This window comes from Columba livia, chromosome 4 (genome assembly GCF_036013475.1).
Source record: "Columba livia isolate bColLiv1 breed racing homer chromosome 4, bColLiv1.pat.W.v2, whole genome shotgun sequence".
In the NCBI taxonomy this organism is placed as follows: Eukaryota; Metazoa; Chordata; class Aves; order Columbiformes; family Columbidae; genus Columba; species Columba livia.
In genome coordinates, this window is record NC_088605.1 from 50,294,911 (window position 1) to 50,321,566 (window position 26,656).

At 39.8% G+C, this 26,656-nt stretch overlaps 1 long non-coding RNA gene across 1 annotated transcript; it reads left to right on the forward strand.

The window, feature by feature from the left end:
* The first annotated feature begins 8,409 nt into the window (after positions 1–8,409).
* LOC135579372 (uncharacterized) lies at positions 8,410–21,949 on the forward strand. The gene is made up of 3 exons (XR_010472330.1): positions 8,410–8,546; positions 14,905–15,024; positions 21,811–21,949. It is a non-coding gene; the product is annotated as an uncharacterized LOC135579372 (long non-coding RNA).
* The last annotated feature ends 4,707 nt before the right edge of the window (positions 21,950–26,656 follow it).

A 26,656-nucleotide genomic window follows, 5' to 3' on the forward strand; every position in this document is an offset into this window, starting at 1 on the left:
AATAAATAATTAAATACATTTATTAACAGATGAAACTATAAAAAATAGGTAAGTGAAGATTGTCTCTGCTAATCTACTATTCTGCAAAGTTTATTCTGACTCATAGAAGTTAAGATATACAAAGTCTTCCAAGGCATCATGATGACTTTGTCTGAGGTGGTACCAGTAGTTAAAACTTCTGGCCTGGGATCACTGACTGCTGAAGTACATCACGTCAATAGTGTTTCATCCCCAATGTGAATCTGGGAGTCGTATAAAGCTCTTCATTAGTAGCCCTGGTTGCTGTAGGACACTTAGTCTTTCTAGAGTCTGTCTCCCTTTTCTGCCTCTTCCAAATTAAGATCTCGACTAGGAGTTTAATAGCAGCATTTCCTGTAGAAAGCTGGCCTACCCAAATCTAGCAAGTCACCTGTATTGCTCACTGCAATTAGAAGGAGAAGTGTGACTTTGAGAAAAGCAAACCCACCTTTTTTTTACCTAGGCAGCAACCACTGGAAAATGCTTTTCCAGATTTTGCCAAGTTTCTTCTTCCCTGAGACAACTGTTCCTATCTCAATATTTTCCATATTTTTTCAGTCAGGTGTTGTTTTGTTCAGATTGATGGCAGGTAAACTTCTTTATTGAGCAAAGAATGATTCTTTTCTCATGGTTTAAAGCATTGCTGACTTTTATCATATGCTCCATATAAAAGAATCATCTTCCAATTGTGAACATATTCAAGTACTAGCTTCTAGTTGTTTCCATTTTTCTCTTGTAGTTTAGGATGCAGCTCCTCAAAATGATGACATTTATTGTCTCTTCTTCCCTTCTAATTTATTTTTTCACTTTAGCTGCAACTGCTGCAATGGAAATTTGAAACAGCACAGCAAGAAAATCAAGCACAATATCTTAAGTTTCCGTGCTACCTCACCTTATGAGTCCCTCACTAATTTATGTATAAAAGGTAGGTCTTCTGCTCCATTACTATTATATAGGGGTTTGTACTAAATATATTCATCATCTCTGAAACTTGTCCCACAAACAAAGTATTTTTAGAAAGTCTGTGCATCTGTTCTCTGTCATCCTGGCTTGTAGTTTACAGAAGAAGAGGGAAAAGGGCACGTAAAGGAGCATGGAATTCAGGATTCAGCCTCCTGGAATTTGCCCATGGATTTTTATTGCTTTTCAAAGTGTGAAAAGGCAGTAAGTTGAAAAGTGAAATCTTTATTCTTTTGAAAACTTTCTCCAATTAAAATACGTGTGTGGGTGTGTGTTTGTTGTACAAACTTGGGATGCATTCTGTGATACAGTTTTCGCCTGGAAGCAATTTTCACTTTCTGGACACCTCAAATATTTGAAGGAGAAAACAAATTTAATACTGTCCTCCTTATTAGCCAACAAAAGCTTCTACCTGCCTTTGTCCATAACTTTTTCAATCAGATGCTTTCAGTGGAATGGGGAGAAGTTCACCCTGGTGTAATGCCATTACCACCTTGGAGCTCCTATACATTGAATTTGGCTCCTAGGTATTAATTATTTGGGCCTGCTAAGCAATGCCATTATGCTGTTCTTCAGTGCATATAGTTTAGCCAGTAGTACCTTGGGGATAAGCACAAGTTCTGGAATGCTGTTTGAATAGATTGCTGCAATTTATGAATGACGCTATTACTGCGGTCTAGTGAGTATGATCTATATAGTTTTCTAGGCTATCTCCCATTAAGCCCAAAATAATCAAAAACTAGATGAGTCCCTACAAGCAGTGAGTATTTACAGTACCAGAAATGACATAAGGTTATATTATTCACAATATTCAACCTAAACTGTGCATTTACACCTGAGAATAGACTGTGTAGTTACTTCAGAGACAAAGCAATGTTAATGAGATTGATAGTTTCAGAATAGTTGCTCAATACTGTACTAACCCACGAGGACATAAAAAAACATTCCTTTTTTTCTTACTGTCTCTGACTACACCCCAGCATCCTCACCCTTAGCTTTTCACATTTGCTTCTTCACTCTGGGCAGTTTTTTGCAAAACTGGAAGCTGTGGCAGGCTGACCTTAGAGTTTATTCAGTTCTGCTGCTGCCACTTCTCCTCAAACAGGTTGGAATCTATCTAGAATCTTCTAGTTCACTTGAGGGAAATTAAATGAATTTTTGATTGGATAGTTTCCAGTGAATCATAAACTGCACTAATTTTCTATTTTGAAGTATCTCTATCTTTTTTTCACTTGAGTGAGAGGTGGAGGAGTTTCTCCTTCAATTGTAAATCCCTTAAAATTTTAATTTAGTTCTGGCAAGAAATATTTTGGTAGAGTTTTTCTAGTGATATTCATACATACTCTGGGCATTTTTCTTGTACAGCTGCAACACAGAAAGGATAAATTTCATACAAGAAAAGTTCTGCTCCCCCAGCCCAATCCCCCCCCCCCCTTTTCTAAAACAATTTCTATAAACTGGATAGCATCCACTGCAACAAATATATATCTCTCAAAGAGAGAAAATTGAAAACAGAATCTGTATACTGTAGTCTCTCATTATTTTCTGGGGAAGTAATTACGCTCAGATAGCTAGACACTGTCACCTTTCTCTCTTAGTATTTCCTGCCAAGAACAGTATGCCACTATACATTATGAGTATTTATTGCACTGGTGAAACATTGGTTCATATTTTTTTATTTTGCTTCCACACTAATACTACTAGTAAAGTCACAAAGACCTTATAAAAATCTCAAAGGCCTTCAGTATCAGAACAGCCCAAATTTGTGCTTCAAGAAAATGTTTTCATCATGCAGCTTTAAGCTATCTCTAATCCAATAAATCTACACAGCCCAAAGTGGTGTTGCCTTATCATCCCATTAACCAAAAGGATGTGTTGCCTTCCGAATCAATGACAAATCATTACATGTCAACTTACCCAAGTTCCCGTATGCAGTCTAGGAAATCTCCCGAACAGCTACACCTCCCGAGGCTCCAGCTCCTCTTTCAGACACAGCTTCAGGTGCCAAACTTGGGAATCACAGAACGGTTTGGGTTGGAAGGGACTGGAGAGTTTAGTTGGCAGATGCAATACTTTTTGTCCTACAGTAGGAGTTTGTATTCCCCATACTGTCCTTATAATTCAGTGCTAGATTTAAGAAAAAAAATAAATAAATATATGTGTGTATATATCCCAAAACATTAAAAAACCCATCAGAACCCAACCTCCCAGGGAACTGATTGTCTCTGCTCTTTTGCCTTTTGCTGGAAGAGGCATCGTTATTGGAATGTTGATTCATTTGAGTGAATAGAGCATTTTAGTGAATAAAGAGGCTGTAGCCTCTTTTATTTTGTGTATATAAGTTTGAAAGCTCCTCAGATATAAGGAGGTGCTTCTTCAGTTCCTGTCTTTCTGCCTGAGGGCCCCTCCGTCACTGCTTTTGAGCTGCTGCATTACACCTCCCACCCTAACGGTGGCAGAAAAACCCTGCACTTCACTGCAGTGACTGCACTTAAAACCAACTACATGAGGGGAAAAGTGACAGGGCACATCCTGCCTTAGCGTTTAAAAAAAACAAAACAGTCAGAAAACCATCGACAAAGTGAGAGATGCTCCATAGATCATTGTAAGGAAAAAGACTGCAACTGTTTAATTTAGAGAACTCAGAAGTTACATAAAAGACTGAGCTAAATCTATAACTGGTAAAATCAGGAGTCCTCATTGCTCGTATCCCCCAAACTAGAAGAAATGCCATAAAATTTTCTAGGCAAAATGTTTTACATAAATAGAGAAAGGTCTGTCTTTTGTTTATTTTAAACACAATTCTTTCTTAACTTTTGAAATTCATTGTCAAAAGACTTGGCGTTTTTAGCAAGATCTAACAATAAAACAAAGTTGACATCTTTGTGGATGCCTCCTGAATAATCGTAGTAGATGGGGAATGAAATGAATGTGTTCACTTAACTGACTTAGAAACAAAAGACCGACTATGTAAATAGAGGTGTTTGCTGAAGATCTGAGTAAAAATTTGGGCAATATTTTTGAAAATTCACTTTCTACTAGGAATAAGTTATAAAATCTCCTTGGCATGGTCAGCTTCTCAGTCAGCCAGAACTAGTCATGCATCTCCTACACTCATATGCAATCTGACAAGTAAAACTAAACTAGAATCAAATCAGTCACTTGATCCTAACATGGAATATTGGTGAAAAGAAAAAAAAATAAGAAAGAAAAAGAAAAAGGAAAAGAAAAAGAAAAAGGAAAAGAAAAAGAAAAATGAAAAGAAAAAGGAAAAGAAAAAGGAAAAGGAAAAGGAAATGAAAAAGAAAAAGAAAAAGAAAAAGAAAAAGGAAAAGAAAAAGAAAAAGGAAAAGAAAAAGAAAAATGAAAAGAAAAAGAAAAAGGAAAAGGAAAAGGAAATGAAAAAGAAAAAGAAAAAGAAAAAGAAAAAGAAAAAGAAAAAGAAAAAGAAGAAAAAGAAAAAGAAGAAAGGAAAGAAAAAAGAAAAGAAAAAGAAAAGAAAAGAAAAGAGAAAAGAAAAGAAAAGAAAAGAAAAGAAAAGAAAAGAAAAGAAAAGAAAAGAAAAGAAAAGAAAAGAAAAGAAAAGAAAAGAAAAGAAAAGAAAAGAAAGGAAAAGAAAAAAAGAAAATAAAAACAAGAAAACAAGTAGCAGTCACAAAACTAGGGCCTTGCTACAAGAAAACAAGTGCATCATCCTGCATTTCATGGGGCCAGGAAAGAATTTTCTTCTTTTAAGAAAAAGAAATGACAGTTCAGCATAAGCAACTCAGGAATCTGGCTTTTTTAGATTCACCTGTGGTAAAATACAGCCATCACTAACTATTGGTGATATATTCATTCCTCCTAGTTTATAAATGTATACATCTGTCAGATAAATTGATCTATTGCATGAACAGCACTGAATTTTCTCATTATGAGCAAAATATGTTGAGTGCTTATGACTTATATGATACTAAACCTGAACTCTTAGATATGTATTGATACCATATATTCTTCAGAAATGCTTAAAATAGAGTAAGGGAGAATCTATGCTAAGCTGGAGGTCATTCAACATCAGTAACAGTAGTATGATGCTGCTGCTGGAATGTCTGGGAAGACTCACAGAATTCAGGAGTGAGGTTAAGTTGAAGAGAAACTTCAAATGTGTTAAATTGGGTGAAATGCAAAGACTGTGCAATAGAAATCTGTGTCCTCTTTGCTGAGTAGTAACCAGACTACCCTAATGCCCATGCTGTAACTACATGACATGATGAAACACAGTCTCATCTGAAAAGTTACTTTGGAAGCAACTTCTGGAGGTTATGTAACCTGACATGATAGAAATACCAGGTCAGAATGCTATACAGATCATATTTTTTTATTGTTACACCGGTCATATTTTTTTATTCCATACAATTCATTCTCATCATCTTCTCTCCTACTTTTTACTTCCATCCTAGTTTTGCTTGAGACAATTATTTTCTCTACTTTCCCATATCCCACTCTTTAAAGGCAATTAAAAAGTTATTAATATGTTATGTTTAATGGTTGGACTCCATGATCTTAAAGGTCTTTTCCAATCAAAATGATTCTATGATTCTGTGATTAAAAAGCACATTTGTAAAGTTGGTGGCAAGCAGAATGGTTGCCACAGACAGGAGACCCGCAAGTGAACAGCCAAAAAGGAGAAAACGCCTGGAAAATAAGCAAACTAATATATACCTGCCACCAGACTTCAGCTTGGGATCACCAAATAGGAAATGGACATTTGTCTCCAATCAGGGCTGTAGGCACTAAGAGCCCCTGTGCAAGTCCAGGAGCAGGGCCTGCAAAGCTGACATCAAAGAACAGCTCTCCTGCCTCTGAAGGTGCAGACAGGGTTCAGTCCTGGTAGCGCTGGAGGTGATTTAATCCATGTATAATTGAAAACACAATCGGGAGCTTGTGTTGTTTGGCTTTCACAGGACCCCTTTTGAGAATGGCACTATGTGGCTGGACAAAAAGGAATGAAACTCATCAACTCAGTGAAGATGGAGTTGCAGAGTGGGACATGGGAGCAAATATATAAAATAAAAGTAAGTTGTGTGGCTGTGAGGAGGGTCTGAGGGATGAGGAAGAGAAGCAGACCATCAAAATCAGGAGAGTAATAAGAACAAACACTGCTTCATTTCCATCCAGGAGTCAAGACTTCCTTCCCATCCTTACTGAAGAGATGAAGCCTCTTGAGGAATTTCTTAAACTATATTAGAAATCAATGAATGGCAGTGGTTGCAGAAGAAACAGACTCTGGGAGAGTTTTCCTTGGCCAGGCTGTAGAAACTCAAGAGCTGCCTGACGGACACAGAACATCCAGCACAAACTCCTGTTCCCAGGACACGGGCTGTTGTCTTACATATGAGAATCCATAAAGCAGCAGACACCATTTGAACCTTAATATTAATCCTGATTTCTTAGGTAGAAGATGTTAAATGTCTCAAGGTCTGAGTGTTTGGAAGAAATCCAAAGCCTTTACCATTTTATGCTCCTTTAGAAGTGCCATTGTAACTCAGGACCTTTGCCTACTTAATAAAGTAGCTGTTCTTCTAAACCCTGCTAAAGCTGCTGGCTTTCAAGCTTCTGGTGGTCATGAGAAGCATAATCTAATTCTGCATGTTGCACAGAAACATTCACTTCATCTGAGAGCTCAAGATTCCTTCCTGCTGTTCAGCTTTCTAGTTCCTTCTCTGCAGAGGAACTGTGGGTTCCTCATCCTTCTTTCTTAATTTTTCATGTTTTTATTGTGTCACCATTGACTGATTTGGTCACTGATGTTCAATTAAGACCAATAGCAGCTTCAGCATTTCTTTGAACTGCAGCAGTCACATATGTGACCTGTAAGCCTCGGTTAATTCAACCTCCCTTTTTACAAGCATTTTTTCCATATCTGTATTTATTTTTGTTGAATCTCAATTAATTCTGCATTATCTTTTTAGAGATCAAGTGCCAAGAACTGAACATAGCTTTTGAAGTAAGGTTGAGCTACTAATGTACAGAATGAAATTTATAATTGTTTCTATATTATTCTTTATCCTCCAGCATCCTACTGTTTTGTTACCCTCTCTTACCAGAGATGAAGATTAAGCAAAATTCTGTATTGATCTGCCAAAAAGATCTTTTGTTAAATTGTTTTAAGATCTCATTCTTCTCACTTTACCTCACAGCCTACGGCAAGATCTTTGTGATTCTGAGCTCTAAAAACCCCCTAGACAACAGCCATATGAAATATTTCTGCAACATTCATTCAGAAGATGGTCAACAGGGTTGTACAAGCAAACCACAACATTTTGAAATACCATCCCTTACTCCATATGACTAGTTTAGAGGCTGCCAAAGGAGAACAGAGGAGGAGGATCATAAAAAGCTGTTAGATTTGGACTGAAATCCTTGAAATCTGGTGGGAAATCTAGAAACTCAAAAGTTCTCCATGTCTAATTCAGGCTTCCAAAAGACTGAACTAACATGCTTCTGGAAAGGGAGGATTTTCCTTCCTCATTCAGGAGAGATCTGTGTTAAGGTCAAGTAATTTTCAAAATTTAAGCCTAACTTGTGCCCTCTCAAGGGAGCATATACAAAAAATGCTGCTTTCTGAAAAGATAAAATCTTACTTGCCAAGAACTTGGAAGGTTTTACTGTGCTGTGGCTTCATTTCAATATCAAGAGCCTTCTCCTGTCTCCTGGTTTTCCATGAGAGTGAATGCTTGTCTCATGTCACCAGAGTATGTCAGAGGGGAAAAGGGGACAGGTTGAGCATTCAATTTCTTAGCTTTCTCCTGGAAAGGGAATTCTTTAACTTCCAATGTGTTTCGCTTTCTGACGCTTCATGTCTGAGCAGAATAAATGAAAGTGATGTACACATTTCTGTACTTTAGAGAAGCCCAGTCCTTTGCCCAGCACTGCTGGGATTGAGTTTTGTATCCACACTTGATTTTCCTGGAAGAGTTAATTTCCTTTTGTCTGGGATGAACTGTGTGGTTGTGACAAACCCACCCAGTCCAGCATGAGGTTGGAAACTGCTCCTATCACAGTGCCAAGAGATAATTAAATCAGCAACGCTAACCCACATGCCTGGCATTCAGTTACCAGACAGGGTGGGAACAGAATGCAACAGGGTTTCCACTGCAGCTGTCTGCTGACCCCGCCGTCTGCTCTCTCCCAGCTGCCCAGGCATCTGTTCCTTTTCTTCAGCTATGGCACCAGTTTGTTCAGGTGCCAGTGAGCAAAGACAGAGAACTTGAGGTGCCAGAAGGCTCTATGAGAAACCCGTGCACCTCTGCTTCTTCCTCTTCCAGGACCCCTTTCCTTCCCCTGGGTCCCCAACAGCTCTCCAGCTCTCCTCTTCTCTCCACAGGCACCAACAGAACCCTGCAGGCTGGTTTCTTGCTTCCTAGGAAAAGCAAATGAATCTCAGAAAAATGCACATGGTGTGAAAATCCATCCTTAAAATGAAAGCTCACTGAAAAGGCAAGCAGAAGTGACATTGAAATGCCTGTGGTTCAAAAGCTCTGTGTTGGAAAGCTGCCGTTTGATGTATTTGGCCAAGGAAGACTGAAGTAAGTTGTCTAAATCAGAAGAGTTTTGCACAGAGGGGATCTAAAATGCCTTGCAAATACTGCATGACTGACAATATAAAATGTTCCATGCCTCTGAAGAGGCTGGAATATACTTGCTTGGAAGCAACACCTGTGGGACTTCGGGACTTTGGCCACAAATCTTACCTTCAAAAGTAGCTCCTTTAGTCCTTCGTCATGATGTTAAAAATCCCAAGAGGGACCTGTGTCCTGGTTTCAGCTGGGATAGAGTTGATTTGCTTCCTAGTACCTGATATAGTTCTGTGTTTTGAGTTTTGAATGTAAGTAATGTTGATAATACACTGATGTTATAGTTGTTGCTAAGTATTCCAAGGCTCAGTGAGGACAGCGAGCCAGGGGAGGTTTAGGTTGGACATTAGGAAAAGGTTCTTCACCCAGAGGGTGCTGGAGCACTGGAGCAGACTCGCCAGGGAGGTGTCACAGCCCCAAGCCTGACAGTGTTCAAGAAACAATTGGATGACAACCTCAGACACATGGTGTGAATTTTGGGGTTGTCCTGTGCAGTGACAGGAGTTGGACTCAATGATCCTTGTGGGTCCCTTCCAAGTCAGGACACTCTATGATTTTGCAGCTTCTCACACCATACCAGGTGCAAAAGAAGCTGGGAGGCAACACAGCTAGGACAGCTGACTCCAACGGTCCAAAGGGATATTCCATACTGTATGACATCATGTTTAGTACATATTTTAGGGGAAGCTGGCCAGGGGGACCTCTGCTTGGTAGCACCTCCAGTTTTTACACACTTCAACTTGGATAGAGGAATGATGCTTGCAATTTAACCCTTCCACATCTAAAGTCCTACGCCCCAAACTTAATCACCTAAACCAATGCTTCTTTGTTTTTTACAATGATAATATAGAAGGGTGCCTAGAATGGCTGGGTTATGGCCAGGAAATCTGGATCCAAAAGGGGAGAAAGATAGCTGCATTTTGGGATGCAGATGATGTTGATATCATTGGACAAGTGTGTGATATCGCATAAGCCCAAGCCAACATCACTTTCATAGGAGAAAGGTTAGAATTGGGACAAAATCAAGAGGCACAGCTGGAGAGCTGATGATACTGTCAACTGGAATCTGAGCTTATTATTATGAGCAACAGAAATAGAAGTGGTTTCTAATACCTAATTGTTTGCTAGAATTAAATTATACCTTTAAGGCTAGTAGTTAATCTTGTAATACAACTTTGGCTATGGAAGCAATGACTACTAGTGACCTCTGAGCCTAATTATAATCAACATTTTTTGGACAAAATGTGCAGAACTGTAAGAAATTCATAATATATCAAGGAAACTGACCCATTCCTATGCATGAGTGTTTGACTATTTTAGCCCTAATTAATATTTAGTTCCAATAGAAGGAAGAGAGGGAATTTCAAAGTGAAGAGGGAAGAACTGAAGTGCAGAAATGCCAATCACTCTGACTTGCATGATGAGAAACACATTCATTGTTTGTTGAGGAGGTCAGTCTAGTTAGCAACGTCAGTGTGTGCAAGGTTTGGAACAACTGCAAATCTGATGCTGTGCTGCTAACTGCAGGGCTAAGACAGAACTGAAGTGAAAAAAGTCTCTAATAGGAAATCCACCACCACCTTGTTTGCAGTGCACCTTCATTATATTCCAAGCAGATACCAAAAAAAAAAAAAAAAAAAATCTGTATAAGTTCTTTCTGTAGTAATATTTGGTTTGGACTGGGATCAGCAGTCCCAGTTCCCCAATCTCCATTTTTATTAGTAGTCCCCAGGAAAAAAAAACATCAAAGTGACAATTACAAAGTACTGACCTCCACCACATCAGCAGAAAGCAGATGAACGTGCCGAGCAACAATTCTTCCCCTAAAGCAACACTGCTTTGTGTAGGAGCCATTTTCTATTCAGGCAACCCCCAGTGGACAGTGTTTGGGATAATTCCCAAATATTGAAGAATACAAAGTAGGCAGAAGTTAAAGAATATTTCTCTCTCTGTAACCCTGATAAAGAGTCATTTGAAAAGTACCAGGGCAGATTCTGTCCATCCTGATGATTTTGAATAATACTTTGTTCCACCAAGTCTACGTACTGAAATGAAACGAAATACCAAGAATCTCCGTCAACACTCTTGGGCTGAGGGGAATAAATATGAGAAGAATGAAAATAATCTTATAAACTTTTTAAAAACAAACACAAACAAAGAAGAAAATGAACAGACCAACATAATATATTAGAGGGTAAAATAAAATGAAAACCTTTTTTTTTCTAATTTTTCTTTTCTCTGCTTCCTGTAACAAGGGCAGAAGGCTGTTTTCCACTCAGAAATACCTCTTTACAGTGAGGCGTGTATTAATGTCCAGATTTGCTCAGAACTATGCAAAATATTTTAATATTCAGGTATCTACGTATAATAGTAGAATTCAGAGATTCTAAACAACTATTAGAGATCCTCAGCTTTCGGCCCTGTACAATGCAGCCCAAACACAAACTGAAACACCTTGATTCCACAGAATCACATAATGTTAGGGATTGGAAGGGACCTTGAAAGATCCAATTTTGAAAGTCCAATCCCCCTGCCAGAGCAGGAACACCTAGATGAGGTTACACAGGAATGTGTCCAGGCAGGTTTTGAATGTCTCCAGAGGAGGAGACTCCACAACCTCCCTGGGCAGCCTGTTCAGTGTTCTGTCACCCTCACTGTGAAGAAGTTTCTTCTCAAATTTAAGTAGAACCTCCTGTGTTCTAGTTTGCACCCATTGCCCCTAGTTCTATGTTTGGTTGTTACCAAGCAGAGCCTGGCTCCATCCTTGTGACATTCACCCTTTACATATTCATAAACATTAATAAGGTCACTCCTCCGTCTCCTGTTCTCCAAGCTCAAGAGACCCAGCTCCCTCAGCCTTTCCTCATAAGGGAGATGCTCCCCTCCCTTAATCATCTTTGTTGCCCTTTGCTGGACTCCAACAGTTCCCTGTCCTTCTGGAACTGAGGGGCCCAGAACTGGACACAATATTCCAGATGTGGTCTCACCAGGGCAGAGTAGAGGGGCAGGAGAACCTCTCTCAACCTACCAACCACCCCCCTTCTAATCCACCCCAGGATGCCATTGGCCTTCCTGGCCACAAGGGCACAGTGCTGGCTCATGGTCATCCTGCTGTCCACCAGGACACACAGGTCCCTTTCCCCTACACTGCTCTCTAACAGGTCATTCCCCAACTTATACTGGAACCTGGGGTTGTTCCTGCCTAGATGTAAGACTCTGCACTTGCCCTTGTTCTATTTCATTTAATTTCTCCCCACCCAACTCTCAGGCCTGTCCAGGTCTCTCTGGATGGCAGCACAGCTTGGTGTCATCAGCAGACTTGCTAACAGTGCACTCTAGTCCCTCATCCAAGTCGTTGATGAATATATTGAATAGTTCTGGTCCTAGTACTGACCTTTGAGGCACTCCACTAGGTACAGGCCTCCAACTAGACTCTGCCCCATTGACCACGACTCTCTGGCTTCTTTCCTTCAGCCAGTTCACAGTCCACCTCACTACCCAGTCATCCAGTCCACACTTCCTCAGTTTAGCTGTGAGGATGCTGTGGGAGACTGTGTCAAATGCTCTATTGAAATCAAGATAGACCACATCCACTGCTTTGCCATCATCTAGCCACCTGGTTATGTCCTCATAAAAGTCTATGAGGTTGGTTAAGCTTGACTTCCCCTTGGTGAAGCCATGCTGATTGCCCCTAATTAGATGGCATCAAGGATAAGTTGTTCCATCACTTTCCCAGGGATGGAGGTGAGGCTGACTGGTCTATAGTTACATGGGTCCTCCTTCCTGCCCTTTTTGAAGAGTGCAGTGACATTTGCTTTCCTCCAGTCCTCAGGCACCTCTCCCGTTTCCCAAGACTTGGCAAAGATGATGGAGAGTGGCCTAGTGATGACTTCAGCCAGCTCCCTCAGCACTCGCAGGTACATCCCATCCAGGCCCATGGATTTATGGATGTCCAGATTGCCTAACTGCTCCATAACCCAGTCCTCATCAACCAAGGCAAACTCCTCCATTGTCCTGACTTCTTCTGGGGCCTCAGGGATATGGGGCTCCTCAGGACAGCCTCCGGCAGAGCAGACAGAGACAGAAGGCATTCAGTAACTCTGCTTTCTCTGTATCTGCTGTCACCAGGGCACCCACCCCATTCATCAGTGGGCCTACATTGCCTCTGGTATTATTTTTATCTGCCATGTATTTGAAGAAACTCTTTCTGTTGTCCTTGACCTGTCTTGCAATATTTAATTCTAAGGAGGCCTTAGCTTTCCTAGTTGCTTCCCTACATACTCTGACAACAGCCTTATATTCTTCCCAAGTAGCCAGCCCCTCCTTCCATGATCTATAAACTCTCCTCTTCCACTTGAGCTTACCCAGCAGTTCCCTGTTTAACCACGCAGGTCTCCTGGCTCCCTTCCTTGACTTCCTACGTGTCAGGATGCTCTGATCTTGAGCTTGGTAGAAACAGTCCCTGAACACTAACCAACTATCTTGGGCTCCTTTACCTTCAAGTGCCCTGTCCCTTGGGATTTCCCCTAGCAGTTGCTTGAAAAGTTTGCCCTGCTGAAGTCCAGTATTGTGATTCTGCTTGGTATTCTGTTCCTGCCACATGAGATCCTGAAGTCCACCATTTCATGGTCACTGCAGCCAAGGCAGCCCTCAACTTTTACTGCTTCAACCAGACTGGAATTTTAAACCAGGGTGTAACTGTTTCAACCTGCAGAGGCTCAGCCAGCCATCGAGAGAATATAGGCTCAGTCTGTGAAGAGGCTGGTGACAGAAATTTATAGCACGGTCCGATTCTCTGAAAGGTTGGAAGAAAATCTGGAGGAACCTTGCATGCCAGGAGCCCCAGGTTACATCCTACAGACTCCAGCAGGCAAGAAAATCAGGACTGTAGCAAGAAACACAGCCAAGCATAGGACAGGCTAGAGCAAAATGAGAATGATGGAGGAGCAATACTAAAGGGGAAAGTTTTGAAAGAAAAGAGCGTCTAATATGCCACCAGGAATCTGTAACGCTGAGGGCAGAAAGAGAGAAAAAAATGGTGGGAGATCAGCTTCTACAGACGTAACAAAAGACAGTAGCTAGAATGAAAGAAGCATAAAGAGAGAAAGAAACTCTAAAATAATGAATTCAGGCTTGGCACGTAGATGTCATCGAAGGAGTCCCATGTTACTAACAAAGGCATCTTTTTTTGATTGCTTTGGTTTTGTCAGATTGAAATTGGCATTAAAAAGCCAGAACATTGCATTTTCATATAGATTTTCATGTGGCAGCTATGCTTTCTTTGTTTTCACTCTGTGTTGCAAAGAAAGTCGTAAAGGTTAATAGCTGATGAGTAGATATTTTAGGCCATGTTACCAACATGTGCAGCGTATGTAATACGTGTTTTAAGAAAATGTTAGTAGTAAGTACTATACATAATTATAAGCAGCCTATCAATTTATTAAAACTTAATTTATTATACATCTGCAAATAATTATTAATTTTACATCAAGTATTTCTATACACGTTCTTAATACTGTGCATGAATACCTTCTCATACCAAGAGCTGAAAGAATAATCATATTCAAGTAAAGAAGGAAATCTTAGGCAGTTTTGAGAATGTCGTATTTGTTACAGTGTGACTCAGAGACCCAAAGAGGTGTTACAGCATCAAAAGGTACAAACAGATGCTGACTGGGATTTCCAGAACAGCCTAGAGGCTCCAGTCAGTTCTGTTATGGACCTTAAACTCAGAATTTGTAACTACGCCTCTCTGTTGATGGCACAGAGAGCCAGGGCTTGTGTACCCATGGCCAGTAAGTGCTGGAATCAGTCATGGCATTGTAGTAAGAGTTCCAGGTACCCAACTAGCTGAACTTCCCTTAGGCTCCTGTATGCACAGTCTTTTCTGAAAACGTAGGTACATTTTAAAACATACACATGAACTACGTAGTTCCCAAGTTGGGAGTGAATGCGGCTTTCCCAAGTGGTGTCAGCAGAGGAATGTCATAGTTGGCTCCTTGTACTTTGTGCAACTCCCATGACAGCAATAAGCTGACCTCCTAATGTTGCCTTTTTGAACTATTCTAACTTGCAGACATGTCTAGAACAGAAATTTGATCCAGCATCTTCAATAATATCATTCATCTCAGGAGTTACATACTGTAGGGATTTGCATAGTTTACCAGGAGGGTGGGCATAGCAATAACCTAAACTGTCCTGTATTTTGATATACTCTTCTTGTTTCACGTAAGAGATGTAAAAGAAGTATTTCTAACTTGAAAAGTGAATGCCTGAACTGGAACTCTTTCCCTTTCTTTTTCTTTTCCAGACCTGTTAACATTACACTTCCAGTGCATCCCCAAACCAAACACAACATCCCTGAGAAGTGAAACCTGGTTGGGAAGAAGCAACTGGCTGTTAGACTTCAGGACAAAAGGAAAACATCATGGTAAGTCTTAAGCAACTATCTTGTGCTTGTTCTTAAAAATGTATGTTAATTTAGCAAGTTGGCACTGAGGACTGCTACGATTTTAATGATGCCTTGTATTTGGAAAGACTAGCAAAACAGAAGAGTGTGTAACCTTTCCCTTTGGTGAACATCTATCTTACTGTTAGCTTTGGAAGCAATGCAGCCATGGTTTAATCACTGAACATGATTGGTAGTGACAGAATATAGGAATCCTTGGGCTCGGACTAACTGATGTGGTGTGAAGTTTAAGAAGAAATTATTTCAAATGTATGCAGTTAAAACCTACAATAGCTTTTTTTTTCTGTTCTCTCAAATCTTGATCAGCAGAATATAATAATGATGTTGTCTGACCTGTGGCTGGAGTACACGGTGGCAGCTCAGCACCAGCCCATGATGAACTAAATGTTTGAGCTTGATATTAGGGTATCCTCACATTTCCATACTCCTGTTTCAAATCCCCAGAAGACAGTACAAGAATAACTAACCAGAAGTTTGCTGGTAAAAGAGAACAGAGTACAGTTTGCACTGAAAAGGTGAAAAAGGTGTGTGAAAGAGAACAAGGTGAATGAATGATACAGGAAGAAAATGAAGACAAGGGAAGGGTGGAAAAGTGAATGCAAAGTGTCTGCAGCACATCCTTGTGGTCAGACTGTGCACAGAGCACATGCTTTTACATTAAGTAAAATGCTAATCACATAGTTTTATGTCATTGTATTATTATCACACAATTACTGCCTTACTTGACATGTACTCTCAGCAACGGTTGCTCTAGTCTGGAGCACAGGCAAGGAGAACAATCGTGACCTTGTTACTGCATATTTATTAGGGTAGTGACATCACCCAGGCTGGCCACTAACTGACATCACTTAGAGGTTAATTCCTGGAAAAATTATATGTATTTAAAAAAAAAAAAAAAAGAAGGAGCACTGCTTTCAACAACTGATTTCACTCCAGCAACAATCAAAACCCTGCAACCAAATTCCAGATGTACCCCTCTGTTTTTCTGCCACACAGCAGGCTGTTCTGTACCAACTAGACCACTCAGGACTCACATGAAGAGTAGATGATGACTCCCACTCTTGCTCCATAATCACTGGAAGAAAATAAACCAGAAATCTTGTTAAGCAAATGAAAAAGCTTTTTGTTGCACATGCACTCATCTGTAGTAAGATCCGAACATTCAGCTTGGATATGTTTAGGAATTGTGTTTTAAATGTTTTACTGGGTTAGGGTTTGGATTTTATTTATTAATCCATTTCTCATATGGTAATCTTAGAGGAGGAAGTGTTATTTTTTGTCTTTTAACTTACGTTGTGTCGCTGAATATCCTAATTACATATGTTTCACTGAGTAATACAGAACTGAGTTAGGAACGGATTAGTCACATCAAATGTGCTGTTGTAATCCAGGAAGAGTATGAAACTGTAAGACTTCAATTTTAACATATTTATGGATATTTTGAAAGAAAAATACTCTAGAAGTACATTATGAACTGGTGTCTATCCACCAGTTAGTCCCTGTGGATATCAATAAATCTTATTCCTGCTCATTTGAATAAGTTCTGGAATCATTGCTAGCAGAAGTGTTTCTTTTTAGGAAAATATGAAGTGAACTGTGACCCGTTTGAATTAAATGGAGATGGGCCAGTTTTAATAAGTGAATTTTGCTACCTTCTTTCATTTCCATGAAGACCATAAAAAATTGGACCTAAATAGTTGGCTGCCTCTTTTAGCTGGATTTCCACCCATGGAGTAGGTAAATAACACTTGTGCCTGGTACCAGCTAACAGCCTGAAGCTAGAAAATGAGCTGCTGTATATTTTGATTGGAGGCCAAAAAAAATTTAAAAAATCAGTTACCTCAGTGGATTTTTGGATGAGGCTACTTGGAATGAAAACATAGAATTGGGTTGAATTATCTTTGTCCAAATTAGCGTGAGCACGTTTTTCACCACTATTTTAGACAGCAACAAAGAGGAGAATTAGGAAGGCAATCAAGAGCTCTTTTGAAGACCTCACTTTTGGAATAATACATAATACGACTGAAGGCTCTCTTAATAGAAATCCAGATTTTATAAAATGCTGTCAAGTCATTGCCCTGTTTACTTCACAAAAGTAAATAATACCATTTAAAAATAAGAGTTTTAAATAAATACACTGGAATATTCTTAATGCAATTTTTGCTCCTTAAAGGTGGGATTTATCTCATCTGAGGCTCATAATATGAAAACTGATGTCCTATTAAACTGGACTTAATCTCAACCCACAATTTTTTTTCTTCTTTTCCTCCCCCTTTTGACTGTCTCTCCTATCCCACGTGGGGATGATGGGAGGAGCGAACAGCTGTGTAGTACTAGTTGCTGCCTGGAGTTAAACCACAACATCCATACGCATGAGAAAAGCCAGCTTTAAGGTGCCAGAGGGTTACAATTGCAGTGCTGTCTTACAGTCATAGAGAAAACGGAATAATCAAATAATAACACAGGAACTTATAAAAGTTCTTTGAAATAGTTTTTCAGTCTATTCTTGTTACAGGAAAGTCTGTTATCTCGAGCTGTTCCAACACTTTTAGTAGTGTATGATTTACGTATTGCCTTAGGTCAGGAGGATACACGCCTTAAAAATAACTAGTGGGAGAATGAATTGAAGGTTACAAGCATGGATGAAAGCATTTTCTTCTGATCTCATTAGATAATGGTCTTCCGCAATATTGAGAATACTCTCAATTGCAGACACTAAAGCAAAAGTTTTTCCTGGGAGATGGATTTGAATTCTGGATAGAGCTCTGCTAGGAATAAACTTTCCATCCATACCAGTGGAAAGATGTAAATTCAAAGGTAACAGTTTTTAAAAAGTTTCTGTAGCTTCATGGATGATTTAATGATGATTGTATTCTAGTGAATTTTATCATGCACAATGCTTTGGTTTGTGTTTTGATTTAGTCAATAACATATCCTCTGCTAACTTGTGTCTGGGAAATTGAGATTGGTAGTGCAAATTCTGCAGTGGAATGTAAACAAGTTTTTGAAATGGGGCAAATCAGACAAAAAGAGACAAAAATTACATTGAAACTAGATAGTTCATGATGAGTCCCAGTCCCTGGATAAAGCAGATTGAGGAAGTATGTGCTACTTTTCTTCACATTACCAGCTCTCTAGTAAGTTATCATCATCACACCAAGAAAAGATGGTAAAGAAAATTCTGAAAAAGGAGTATCAGAGAAAACTGGGGCAATACTAATTCCATCCCAGGCAGGCAGCAGGTTTTCCAGCATTGTAAATGGAGATTTCACCTGGGCAGTGAAACCAACCACATGGCTTCACATTCAGCAGGGTCTCTGGTTTTGTATTTCATACTGCATAACTTAGTGGCCATGGGGCACTGTAGCCAGATTAGATTATATTAATCCCCTCAGTGCATGTTTAGCTAGGCAGGCACAGAAATGCTTTGAAATTAAGAGGCAAGGACAGCTGTCTGAAAGGTTTCTGCAAAACCACCATCCAGGTATGACATTAGGATGGCGTGTTTGCACTGAAAAGTTGGCAGCCATAGCTGACTGTGAGTGAGGAAAAAACAAAACTGATTCCCTTATAGCTATGCTGGTGTAATGTCTACATTAGAGTGCACTATCCTGGAAAGAAGTCCCTCTGTTGGGCAGTAACACCACTGTACCTCACTGGCATAAAACCAGGCTGACACCTGATTTTGTCAAACTAGAGAGTGAAGGGATTCTCTTGTCACTTTTTTTTTTTTTTATTCCAGTAAAGCAAACAAACAAAAACTGTTTCGTAAGTTTCACCAGGGGGAATAAAAGAAGAAGGGGAAAAATTAATTTTCTCTAGGTTCTTGCCCTTGCACCCACATACTGCCTAAAGAAATACTGAGGAAAGACAGAGAAAAAACAGCTCTAAACCACAGGGGAAAAACATCAAAGCATAAAGAAAATGTTCTGATTGAATTGAAATGTTGCCATTTCCCATGCCCTTCCTAGAACATTTCAGAATGAAAAGTTTCATTCACTTGTACTGGTTTTTGGTTGTGGTTTTTTTTGAAGCAGGGACACCCTGATCAGGTTGCTCAGAGCCCCGTCCAGCCGGGCCTGGGATGTCTCCAGGGATGGGGCATCTACCACCTCTCTAGGCAACCTGGGCCAGTGTCTCATCACCCTCAGGGTCAAAAATGTCCTTCCCTTGACATGCCTAAGAGCAGAGAGATGCTTCATGTCCCATCCTTCTCCTCCGACTTCCCTCCTGCCCTGCTGCAGTCAGATACATGCGAAGAGCAGATGTGTTCAGAGGCTGCATGGGGGTCACATCTGGGAGATGCTCCCAGACTGGCCAATATTCAGGTGGTACAGCAGAAAATAGGAACAGTCGCTTTAATGTAATCATAATCTGTACATTTTCTCTTGCAACATGTGAATTTGATAATACTCAGTGCTTGCTGAGCTTTCCCATTTGGCCACAGAGCATTGGAAGGTTTATGTGAATCACTGTCATAGGGCAAGTTTAAATGGTGATAAGTAGCCTACATGTAAAAGCAGTATTTCTGCTTCAAGTAATAATGCTGTGTTTCCTGGGAAATGAAAGGTTGAAATCCATCCCTTGTCACACAGTAACAAGCACAATAAATGTAATTTAAAATCCATTATAATGCTGCCAAATACATTAAACAAAATATACAGATTTATCCACTAGAAGATTTACAGATTTCCTGAGTGGTACATCATTATCAGAACTGTCAATTTGAAAACAAAAATTGTCAAACCACCACTGGAACATAATAAAAGCTGTGACAGAAATACACAATAGCTACTCAGTTTTTAAAAAATAAAACCCTCAGCAAACCCACTCTACACACAATTATCACCTCTGTAGACTGCCAAGGAAGCAGTAAAGTACTGACGGGTACCAAAAAGGGAAGTGTGGTACTCAACATAGTTAATATCAGCACCACACCAATTATTATGTGCAAGCACCATTGAAAAGCAGATGTGTCTTTAATGATGGAATACAGAGGGGCTAGCACGCAAAACAGATAAAATCCCAGCTAAAAGATGATCATTTGCTCTCACTGGGCTCCTGACTGGTCAGCCTCACACTTCTTTGCCTCCTTGGTTAAGCTGAGAGAAGAACAAGAAGTAGTTTTGTCACAGTCTGCAAGTAATTATAAAATAAGACATTTCTGTCACATAGCTTTGGGTGAGCCTTTCCTACCTAAAAGCTTACGGGGCTGATGTGTTCCAATTCCAGTAAGCCTGATCCAAGAGTAGGACAATACCGTCTTTCCCTTCCACATCCTTTCTGATCCCTCCACCCCATTATTTCCTGGCAGACACGGGAGTTTATTGCAATGATGTCCCACAAGCCTAGGGCCGTCGCTCCCTGATTGTCTAGTAATTGAAGCACACCTTTCTCAGCTCCCAAATCTTTCAGGTTCTCCAGATTTATAAATTGACCCTTCAAGGACATGTGATAGTTAAAAACAGGCACAAAGCCCACAGAAGTGATTCTATATAGAAGGGCTTTCCACGTGCTCTTACCATCTCACTGCTTCACTGGACTTCTGCTTGGATGCAAGTCATTTACTCCATTACTCTTCATATTATTTACATGTCAACTCTTGGTAAAATTTCATTGACAACAGAAGGAAAAGATAACAGAGAAAGCAGCTAGTGTTCCATTAAAAATGAGAGTTTGCAGTTTCACACTTAGAAGCGTAAAGATATCTGAATCAGTGGTTTATTGTTATTAAATATATATTTTTATATTTTTTATATATATATACATACAAGTAGGACAGTTAACCATTTAAATGACTTAGCAGGGGCTACAATTTTTTGAAATCCTCATGATGAACTTAAAACTCCTAATAAATCTGTGTTGGACCCTCTTCTCAGGCTTACGCTCAGAAGCAGGCTGGTCTGATTATCAGAATACTATCTGGCTTAAAAAGTTGTAGTTTTACTTGATGGAGATATGGTGGCAGTTTCTCTGCAAAACTGCTCCAGAGGATCTTGGTACTAGCGCATCATGTGAGAACCTTAAAGAAAATCAACAGTAAAGTATAGAGATCCACAGAGAGATTTTCTATGAAATGACTGACCAGACTTGTGTTGGGTCACTATTTCTTCAAGAGTTTTGGAGATCTGTGTGGGTCTTCACTCTGGAATTTAATGGAGGCAATGGGAGCATCACCACTGAATTTCCTGTGTTGGGGATCTAGAGTTTTGAAGTCAGTAACTAATCCATATTGGCTTAAGTGAAGCCTAGTAAAAAGTTTTAAATGTTGTGACACAAAGTGGAGTGAGTGGGGTTACTGCAGCATAGCAAGTTCACTGTGGTTTAGATTAATGCATTTTAGATAGCATTTGCTGGTGGCAAAGGATGCTGCTGTAGTCAGTTCCTGTAGCTCCGTTGACGTATGAAATGCCATTAAGCTGCAGTAATTCATTTGTGCATCTTTATGCTAAGCTTTTACTGGCTGTGGATGTATCCTAGATTATTATCAACTTCGTATTGTTAGACTGCAAAAACTGATCTTCTTTTTGGTTGCAACTTGATTCAGCTTCATAAAACATAATACGATGTATTGTCAATACTATCCTTAAAACGTGGTACTGTATAGACTGATTTGAGCTGATGCCAGAATGTCCTTAAGCTTGCCTGATTATTTATGCTTGCTAGACCTCTAACCCAGACATACATCCCTGCATATTTCATGCTGGTACCTTTACAATATTGACATTTATTAACCTGACTTTACAGATGGTGAATTGAAGTAATGACAAGATATTGAGTGGGACTTCAAAGAACCCAACATACTTGCTTCTCCTTCAAAAAGGAAAACTACAATAGGCCTGGTAACAGAATCAAACTCTCTCAAGCATAAACACCATTGAAGCCACGTGAGCACCCTCGCTTATGTTACTGCTCCCTTTGGCACAGGAAAATCCCAAAATCGGAAGCAATTTTTTGCAGTACCCACAGAATCTGGCTGTATTTGCACATTGTTGTCCTATCGCTTTTGAAATCGTGGCAGCCAGAGATAGGTATCCTGCTTTGGCTGTGAACATCTGGTCACCCTTGGATGGAGCCAGCAATGCTAATTAGTTCCAGCAGTACACAATGCTTTGTTCTGTACTGTCATAATTCACTGAAGACAGTACAACGTATGCAAGCAAGCACGTGTTTGGAATATTATTGCATACGTATTTCACGTTCTTCTTTAGCCCTGATTTACCTCAAAGGAAAGTTCAATTGCTTATGCTTGGCATAAACAGCAGATTGATATAGCTTGCTGAATAGACCTTTAACCACAAGGAAAGCTTAATATTTACTGAAAACACCACCAATTTTGTTTGTTGCATTTTAACTGTGAAATAATTTAGATAAAAAGCTGCCTTCTCTTTCTTGATACCCACCCCCGCCTCCAAAACCCCACCAAAAAAAAATCAAAGCTAATACTTTTCCATTCCAGTGAGGTTTGACTGCCTAATAGCCTTATAGGCCTCTGAAAATATATGGTTTAATGGAAGAAGCAGCATTTTAATAAGAGGGATAGCAAACACTTTACATCAGCAGAAAAAGACAGTAATTTAAGAATACCATTTGTTCTCTTTTAACAGTCTTGGGGTAAAGTGACATTTTCAGTACAGATGCAAATTATTTATGTATTCTACTTCTTCCATCACTAGATTCATCTCTGTTCCAGATTGTTGCATAACACACTTCTAAAAGAAAAGGGCAGCTAGTGGAACCCAGAGATGGATGGCAGGATATTAATAAGTGAAAATATTATTTCAGTGACAAGAGCGATGTACCAGAATGTTGGGGGAGAGGAGGGATGACAATGGGAGGATTCATTGAACACACCCACAGACTTAATTCATATGCATAACAGATCATATAATTAATGGTAACTTACTGGCTTTCTCAATTTTCCTGTTGGATATCACCAAGTATTGTGATGGCAGCAACAAGAGAAGGGTGAGTAATAACTCAACAGTAATTTCCCCCATGCCTGTAAATAACATTGTTGGTAAATGAGTGATGGAGGTCAATGGGCTGTGCGGTCATTAGATGGTTTAATGATATGCTGCAGGTTACCTCAGGGCACACTGCACTAATGACATTCTCAGCCTTCCCTGCAGCAAATAACCTCTGCAACCTGAGATAAGCAATCACATTTAATGATACAGTACAATAGCAAACGACCCCAACAATAACATTTCTCTTCAGTTACACATTTAATGTGCTAGTATCCATCAAAATCTGTCTGAAGAAGAGTGCTGTCCTTCTTAAATCTGGTTTTGCTAACTGAGAAGGTATTAAAGGGCAGAAACCAAATGTCCTCAGACTTGTGGCTTATGGGCAAAGAGGTAATCAAATTAGCTGAAGAAGAATATCTAGCATATAACATCCTGTTTTGCTTTCCTGGCTGTTGCTTGGTCCTTGCAAAGGCACAATTCAAAGATAAAAAGTATGACAAGAGTGGTCTGTTTTGTGCAGGAGGCCATATTAAAAGATCATAGCAGACCCTGTAATCTAAAAGCCTCTGAATTCATGAAAGCTGCTAGGTCACTTGTCAACAGCAGTTTTTGAAGTAAGATGGTAACCCAAGTGATCACAGCAGATTTGGGATCAGCATGTTAGGTAGGTATAAAATGGTGAAGTAACTTCAATGCTATCCCAGAGCTGAAGGGAACCTCACACTAGGGGCAGGCAGTCAGCAGCCCATTGATCTTTTTCATCATCAGTAACACTGTACTGTGCCCAGAGACTCCATTTTGCTTAAACCAAAAGATAACACAGAGCGTTTTCTCTTTGTTACCCCTTCTGTGTCAGTACAGAGACGAAGTTGTTCACACCCCCAATTATTGTGGATTGGATATGGTAAGACCATGTAAAACAAAGGTACTTGTAACACTGTGGCAAAGAAGGGACAAGTCATCCCAGACTTGGAGTTTCTCAGGAGAGACACTAAAAATGAAAAAGACTCAGTTGAAGTCTTCCATGACAGGGACATTTAAGTACAGGTAGTTTTTCTATGGTTTAATTTATTTAAAGTAAGTTCAATATTTAAATATATCACAATCCAGTGTTTATTCAGTGTTAACAATATTATAATGTAAAAGCAAAAAATGCACTAGAAAAAGGGTTTGAGAGCACAAAGCAGATGGGGAGTAGAGACTGGGGAACCACTGCCTGCAATAGAGGAATCCCTTTCTCTTACAATGGGAAGGCTGGCCAGCAAGCTCATGGGCTGGAAGCCACTTACTTCATCTGACTTGTATTACATGTTACTCTTTCCTTTTTTAATTTGCTGACCAATTAGTGTGTGACTGCAGCAGACTGGGTTCCTGCCTATTATCCCACCCAAAAGTAGTATATATACAGGGTGTTTTAAAAGTTGAACCCAATTTCTTGCTGAATTGCAATTCAAATTGGGTCCATCTTTTTAAAACACCCTGCATATAGCAAGGACAGTTAAGAAGCTGGAGTCGCCGTGACCATACTAAATTTGCAACATCTTAATATGAGACTAAAATTGTGAACTCTGTAACACAAATGTATCAAAGTCTCAAAATAAATAGTCTTTGCTCCCCATTCAGAGCATATACATGCTATGAAAAATTCCTTAGCTCCGATTATTGGAAGAAACAAACAGTGCGTGCTTTCCATAGACCCTCAGTTTATTCCATTTGCTTACCTCTAAAGACCTGTTCTGAAGTTCTGAAGTTTGCTTTTTTTATCCCTTCCCTCTTTCTTATCAGCTAGACGAGGCAGCGAGTGCAAGGCTTGTTTCAGAAAGGCAGATTCGTATCCTGTTCCCTGTTTTTTCACACTTTGCAGGACACAAAGTGAAACCTGTGGAAAGCCGCAGCTTATTCAGAAGAGACATGAGGTTTTTGTTACCCAAGTATGATGAGAGCTGTTGCTGTGAATGGAAGGGTGAGCAACTGATGCAGATGACATGTGTATGAGACAGTAAACAAAGTAGTGCCAACCGTAGGTGTTCTTTCTAATTTGGATGAGATTTGCTACAATAATTTAACATCCTGCTCTGGAACTTATTCTGTTTTTTATCAAAGCTTTCTTAGCCGTAGGGCGTAATTAACTGGGATTTTATTTTTGAAAGGAGGAAGGCTATGAAGAATTGTCTTAAAGGGGAGTAATTCCCTTTTAAACCCCTTTTTATTCTCTAGCCATTGATCACATAATTACGTATAAGACATTCTGGTGCAATTCAACCTTTGGCCTGCACTACACAGGGGAAATTAACCACCAGAGCTGTTCCGTAATAGTTTCTGTTATTGCTATTTTGGTATAATTCAGCTCTTCTGGAATGCCTCCCCAGTGCAGACATCCAGTTCCAGAATAAAAGTGATTTTATTCCAGAATAATTAACCTGCTTGCAAGGGGGAATAATCATTCCAGAATTAAGTCACTTTTATTTCAGAATTGCACATGCAGGGAGTTACTTGGGCATAGCTCCCCCACAATGTTATTGTAGTGCCAGTTAATTTTCTCATGTACGCAAAAATGTTAGTAACCTTCAGCAATGCTGTGTCTTATTATAGTTAGTTGTGTTTACATGCTAATCTGCATAAAATTAAGCACTAAGATTTAGATTGAATGTGTTAAACTGTGTGAATTTTCTTTTATACCTTGTCTTACACATAGATTGTGTGAGATTTATCCAATCAATATCTAATCTGAAGAAAAAAAATGCTCAAGTACTTTCCTTTGCATAAATTTTATACTATAAACTGTCATTTCAATCTGAAGTTTACTTTCTACAGTTTGCAAAAATAGTCGAACAAATAACTCCTGACCGCACATTGCACAACCAGTGCTTCAAAAGTGGAATGAACTGGGCTACGAAGTTTTTCCTCATCTGCCATATTCACCTGACCTGCCACCAACCAACTGCCACTTTTTCAAGCATCTCAAAAACTTTTTGGAGGGAAAATGCTTCCACAACCAGCAGGATGCTTTCCAAGAGTTTGTCAAATCCTGAAGCACGGACATTTACACTACAGGAATAAACAAACTTATTTCTCTTTCGTAAAAATGTGTTGATTGTAATGGTTCCTGTTTTAGAATCACAGAATGTCCTGAGTTGGAAGGGACCTACAAGGATCATTGAGTCCGACTCCTGTCCCTGCATATGGCAAACCCACAGTTCACACCATGTGTCTGAGGGCGTTGTCCAGTCTCTTCTTGAACACGTCCGGCTTGGGGCTGTGACACCTCCCTTGGGAGCCTGTTCCAGTGCTCCACCACCCTCTAGGTGAAGAACCTGTTCCTAATCTCCAACCTAAACCTCCCCTGGCACGTCTTCCTGACATTCCGTTGAGTTCTGTCATTGGTCACTAAAGAGACGAGCTCAGTGCCTGCCGTTCCTCCTCTCCTTATGAGGAAGGTGTAGACTGCAATGAGGTCTCCTCCAAGCTGAACAAACCAAGTGACTTTAGCTTCTCATATGGCTTCCCCTCCAAACCCTTCACCAACTTCGTAGCCCTCTGCTGGACACTCTCCAGTAGCTTAATATCTTTCTTATTCTGTGGTGCCCAGAACTGCACACATTGCTCTAGCTGACGCAGCACCA